Source organism: Empidonax traillii, unplaced genomic scaffold, assembly GCF_003031625.1.
Source record: "Empidonax traillii isolate 1590-97213 ecotype Southwest subspecies unplaced genomic scaffold, ASM303162v1 scaffold2361:size33801, whole genome shotgun sequence".
NCBI lineage: Eukaryota > Metazoa > Chordata > Aves > Passeriformes > Tyrannidae > Empidonax > Empidonax traillii.
This window is the reverse complement of record NW_020957554.1, coordinates 27,260-33,801: the sequence shown is the minus strand read 5'-3', so window position 1 is coordinate 33,801 and position 6,542 is coordinate 27,260.

Below are 6,542 nucleotides of genomic sequence, written 5' to 3'. Positions count from 1 at the left end.
AAAAAAAAAAAAAAAAAAAAAAAAAAAAAAAAAAAAAAAAAAAAAAAAAAAAAAAAAAAAAAAAAAAAAAAAAAAAAAGGATTTTTGTAGCATGAAATATATTGCATGACTACAGCTTGGCAAGCTATAGAGGAAAAAAAAGACAGGAGTGATGACTTCATGAGTTCTAAATGAATATTGACCAGCAGATATCCCTTGTGACAATGAAGTAAAACAGAAGGGTTCTGCCCAGCATAACAAGCACAAATAAAAGAACAACATACTTTCAAAGCCACAAATTAGCAACCTCAAAATCTACAATTCACCCCACATGTCACTGAGAGTTTCAGCTCCTGACCTGATAGCAATCCGCCACTATAATGTCTTTCAGATTGTAAGCGTGGTTTATCCATTTCTATTATATGATGTCAGTGGAACAGAAGAAAACTATCCTCCATACTGGGTGTTTTTGTTGACCTTTTAAATTTCAGAGCAATAAACCACTTTTAAAATGTAAGATTAAATCACCTTTTTTACTTTTAGCACGAAGTAAAATATTAAATCACTATAACACTAATCTCCCTTAACCTTAAGCTATCTGGCTAAAAACCTCTTTCTCTCTCAAACACCTAAACTTTTCCTGTTCTGACTCATATGACATGATTTTAGTAGTTTTCAAATGACCACTCTTCCACAGGAAGTATGACTCTTCTTCAAGAGGGAAGATGAGGGGATTAAAGAAAGAAACCCATCACAACAATAAATACCCTGCTTTCCCATCCCTCAACACAACCTCACCCACACACTCCTCTCTTGCCACCTCATACACAAAGAGTGAAAAGGCACAGGTTTGTTTTTCTTTCCCTCTTGGCAGACTGCTTTTCAGAGACAAGACTGATGCCAAAATCTTACGGGTGGTTACTCATTGGCCGAAGCAGAGAAAAAAGCAGCTCCTCTTCTTTCAGGCATTAACAAGTGGTTCTTCCTTGGAGAAGCACCTCTATGGCCTCAGAACAGACTAAGGACTTTCCAACAAGGTAAAATCTATCTAGAGAGCCACAGAGCAGATGTAGATGCAAAGCCAAGATTAAAGCCATATTTTCAACCCAGAAGAGCAGAAATGGCTGCTTCTAACTCAGAGAGATGAGACATCTTTTATTTGATGCAGGTACTTTCTACTCAGTGCCGAGAACCTTTCTTAATATTATCATGGATTATACTCCCTCCTCCTTTAAACCCTTCTACTTGCAACTGTTTCATGAAATGGAACACATGCACAGCAGCTCTTCTACTCAATTAAAAAGCATCTAGTCAGCTAGCCTAATTGAAAATAATATACCCTTATTTCTTACCTCCACTGGATTAGGAACAATCAATAAGTGTATCTGTAAATGCAGCTGCTCTTCTTTTGTTGACTACAGGAAGTGCATAGGCGTATCCATATCCCAATTTGACCAAGTATAGTGATAACAAAAATGTCTTACAAAAATAATTATGCTCTGAAACGTGCACTTGGGAAAAATTCTTTTCTCGAGCTTTGTATTTGATTAATTTCTAAAGACAATACAAAACAGCCCAGACATATTTTAATTTTGTAATCAACATTACAGCAGCAAAGTCTTAATAGAAACTCTCTTCCACTCTGCTTGTTTCTACTTTGGGAATCGGACAATGTTTTGCTCACTGGTCATTCACAGATCGTCTTTCTTAGGAGTAAATCCATCACAAAGACAAAGAAAAAACTTCGAACTATTAAATGAAAAAAAAAAACTAAACTAAACAAAAAAACCAACCAACAAACAAAAAGAACCAACCCCACAACAAACTCCAACAATCCTCAGAAATGCAAAAGTCAAAAAGAACAGATGGACCAAATACATCAAATACAAATTCTAGCAGCAGCCTTCCCTTATTTATTAGTAAGAAAGGACCATAGTAAACTTCTTAAGGCACCAAAAATCACATCCATTGTATTTCTCAACACTGCAAAACAGAGAAAATGCTGCTTAGAAACATACTGAGTTTATATCTAACACATTATCTCCTACACAGACTTTATTTCCAAATGTAGTTAAACAACATTTAACATTTAACATAAAACTACAGTGTGTGCCCAGCAGGTCGAGGGAAGTGGTTCTCCTCCTCTACTCCACTAATAGCCTAGCCCAGACCTGGCAGTCACAACTACTATTTGCAAATTCCAATTATCTAGTTATCACTTTTCTCTAACAAAACACAGTCCTCACACTTCAACAGTCTAACTCGTAATCCATGTAAGATTTGAATTTCATTTGCTAAACAGTCACCTAACTTTAATAATTTTCTACTATGAATACATAGATGTGCACATATTTTTTTTCCTGGAGTTATATTTTTCCCTAATGCTAAAAATCAATAAATCAAATTACCGTATCTATTTAAACTTCCTCTGCAACTAAATGGGACAGAACACAACGAAAATGAAGTTATTTTTAATTTATTTTAATTACCAATGATTCATCAGTAATCAGGAGTATCTAGAAGAAAGTCCTTCTGTATTTTCTCTTGACATGAAAGGTGAAATAAAAAAGAATATTGTTTGAGCACTTCGTGCTTTCCAGTCTTCCTCGCTTTAACACACTGTAAAACACCACAATCACTCCTTTCTCTCTGTCATGTTTCAAGACTATTTATATCCTGTTCCTGACTCGGGAAGGTTCCCACATTGTGGGAGTGCTCCTGCCACACAAGTCTCTTTTTGCTGGGAGGCTGCTACCCTAAATGGATGATACTACAAACAGGGAAACAGCTGTGACAAACATCTTGAATAGAACAGTTAATTGTTCTGTCCTGGGAACCACAGCAGACAGAACTTTAGAAATGCTCATAGTTGACAAACTTCCCGGGGCAAACATTTCTGAAAACATTAAATAAAACTTGCCTTCACTTTTGACAAGCTAAAGCCAAGGCCTGCTCATTTAAACCACCCCCTAAAAACACCCAAGGAAAAGGAGACAGAAATCCTGCATTGCTTAGAACTGCACACTCTGCAGTGTCTCACCTGAGGTAAACCTGTTATTCTAAACAGTACCACACCATAGTTTTGTAAAAATAAAATCAGCTGGGTTCACACAGCCACAATTCTTCCCAGGTCCATTTAGAGATCTTCTGTCTCCATTTAGAACCTGGATGGGTACCCATGACTTGTGAACATTTAAGACTCTTGAATCTTCCTCTCAAGGTGTAAGGAAATGAATGTGAATACACTGTAAATACACACCTATTTCACACGTCAGAAAAAGAAAAAAAGAAACCAATAAAGGCAAGAGGCAAAACCCAGAAGTGTTTTGAGCATGTACAATCACCCAAAAGCAACAAATTTTTCATCACAGAGAGCAAAAACAACACCCACCCAAATCATAGATAAGCACACAGAATTATTCAGCATCTTTTCATACCCAACAACCTATCAATCCGGATCTAAATCGAATTATCATAAGATGTATAACACAAACATCAACACATTACACAAAAGAAAAGTGAATATTTATAAACAAACTACTGTGGATCCACTTCAGTATTCCTAGTCGAGAAGAGCAATGCCTCAGGATTTCAATAATGACAGTAAGATTCAGGAGGATGAGTATCCTGAAAAGGGTATCCAACTAATTTCAGTACTCCTCCTTCTTCATGCTTCTCATCTCCAAGGCATTTAACAAAAGCAAGCTTATTTTCACAAAGCTTTATAACGTCTGGATTTTATCTGACAGATGGGAGCACAAAGGGACACTAAAGCACTTGTGCAAACCCTCGCAGAATGCTAGTAAATGCTTTTCCCGCTGTTGTTCTCATTTACATCTGTCAATTAGGTGACTTTACAGAGTTCTCCGCTATCAGACAGCATAGGTGGAGAGTCAAGCTCCAGACTTAAACAGTTCTTGGAACACGTTAACCCCGAGGGCAGCTGGAAGAAGAGGAGCGCGCACGGGTGGGCAGAGGGGCTCTCAGTGTGGATGGGTCAGGAGGGCCCCCGGCGGGGGCAGCGATGCCCCAGCCTGGGTCCCGCCATGCGGCCGCACAGACGCGGCTGCGGAGCGGGCACTGCCCGCACCTTCGGCTGCTGCTTCCCAGCTCTGCCGCTCGTCTTCCCGCCGCCCCTCGCTGTCCCCGGGCAGCCGGGTGAGGCACAGCGGAGCAGCCCTGCTCCCCTTCCGCGGCTCCGCCCGAGACTCACAGCAGAGAAGCGTCCTCCCCCTCACCCTTCCCGCCGGGCACAGCACGGCGTTAACCTGGGCGAGCAGGAGCTGCTCCCGACCCTTCACCGCCTGCCCAGGGACTCCCCGGGGATCCCCCTCCCCGGCCTTACCTGCCCGTCATGGCTGCGGGGCCGAGGGGCTGCGGGGCGGGACCCGGACTTCGGCTCGGCCGCTGAGGCCTCAGCGGGCAGCGCTAACCCCGCCCCGGCCCGGCCCGGCCCGGGATCCTCGGGCGGGGGCGGGCGCCGCAGCTCGTGGTGACTCAGAGCAGCCCCCCCCGGACCCGCGCATGCTTTTCCTATAAAGGGAAAAAAACATGGAATAAAGAGGCGGCGGAGCGGGTTGAGGGGGGGAGCCGCGGCACGGTCCCTGCCCCGCTGCCGGAGCCGCTTCGCCCCACCTGGCAGCTGCTACGGGCCTGGCCCGGAGAGGGGCGGCGCTGGCCGAACCGCTACCTGGTGTACAGTTATGTCTGACACACCTCCCTGGCGTGACCTTGTTCCTGTGATCAAAGCAGCCGCGCTGCCAGCCCGCCGGACAGGCTGGAGCACTCGCTGCGGGAGTTTTACCCTCAGGGCAGCAGAAGACACCTCTGGAAGGCTCCTAGGAAGTGGTGATGGCAGCCGTTGCTGCCGAAGGATAAGGGATGGCGTTCCCTACGAGTCGCACCTCCAAGTGCGACGTTTTTCTTAAAATCTAATCCCTTCTTGCCTATGTTCTGTGACATAATGTATCAATGCTAAGGTGATCCACCAAATGGGATGGGCAGCTCCAGCCCAAAGCAATTTCAAGCGATGTTTTCATCTTATGAGGTAGCCTGATATGATGTGACTCACCATTGCTACACATATTGTTGCAGCTTGGCTCTGATGATGGCAACTCTGTGTTTCCTGGTGTCCAAACATCTCGTTTTCCAGCCCTGCAGTAAATATTTAGAATTGTACAGGTTAAATTAGCATTTGATGGGTTTATTACTTACTCAAATCAGCGTGAAGAATTGAGTTAAAGGGATTTATTTTGGTTTAACTTTTGGCTGAGGAATGAGTAATAGATAATTAGTAACCAGCAACTCAACAGATTTGGCTGAGCAATAGACAAGCTCTTAGTCATTCTCTGCATCCCTATTCTCTACCCTTATAATAGTGTCTGAGTGCCATCATGTCATGTATTAACCCCTGCAGTTCTCCTTTAGAGAGAAGCACAGATTACTGGGATTGGATGTGCAAAGGAGACTCCAGATGTTTCCAAGGGTGCTGGTAGGAGCACGGCACATGGCAGCACTCGGGCTCAAGCAACCTCCCAGCCACCAGGCCATCAGCACAGCCACTCCTTCCTCTCGCCTCCTGTGTCCAGTGGGGCTATTGTGAGCTGTATCCATCTCAAATACCATCTTTCTCTTACCAACCTGGCAGAGATGGACTTGTCTCCCCGGCAGGGCTTGTCTGCAAAACACTCATCTCAGGGATGGGAACCCAGTGATGGGCACTGGGATGCCTGGGCAGCTCTCAGATGGGCATGGATAAAGGTCTGCCTTCAGTCCCTCCACTATGGGCTGCTCTGAAGAGGCACCATGAGATGCTTCACCCCAGATGGACCTCTACACCCCAAAAATACCCAAAGAAACTGCTGGCACTAGGGAACGTTGGCACATTGTGTTTGCAGAGGAGCACAGACAGCAATTCCTGGTGCTGACCTCCCAGAGCTCCCACACAACCCCAGGTATGTTCCTGCCCACCCCAAATCCCTGCCCTTTCAGCCTGAGAGCATCATCCATCAGCAGCATTAAGGCCGAGGGAATCTTCCCTCACAGAAGTTAAATCCCAAGCAATAGCCCTCAGAAATGCCTTAAAATAAAAGGGTTTAGTTGGACAAAGTTTTGTTTCTATTAAGTTTGGATTTTTTCCAAGCCAGAACTGCAGAACCCATGGAAAGCTTTAACAGGTGGGCCAGACCTGAGATGCCCTGAAGGCAGGTATATGCATCCCTTTCCTCAGGGAAATGAACTGCCAGAGGCCACTTCTGAGGCTCTGAAATGAAACTGGCTTCCTGCACGGAGAGACATCCTCACCATGTGCCGGGAGCATGCCTGGCCACTGCCTTCTGCTGGGTGAACACATCCCCTGGAGCCCAACCCCGGGGGGGGGAATGGGGGAGACTGGCTGAATTCCAGAGAACTCAGTAAAGTTACCCACAGGGACATCAGTGGGGGCTGGGAGACAAGAGTTGTAAATAGCAAATTCTATGGAATATAAACCTGTCCTTGTCCTGATGCTGCTGAGCTTCCTTGGAACTTTGGATGGTTCCTGACAAACTTGGTGTTAGATCAGT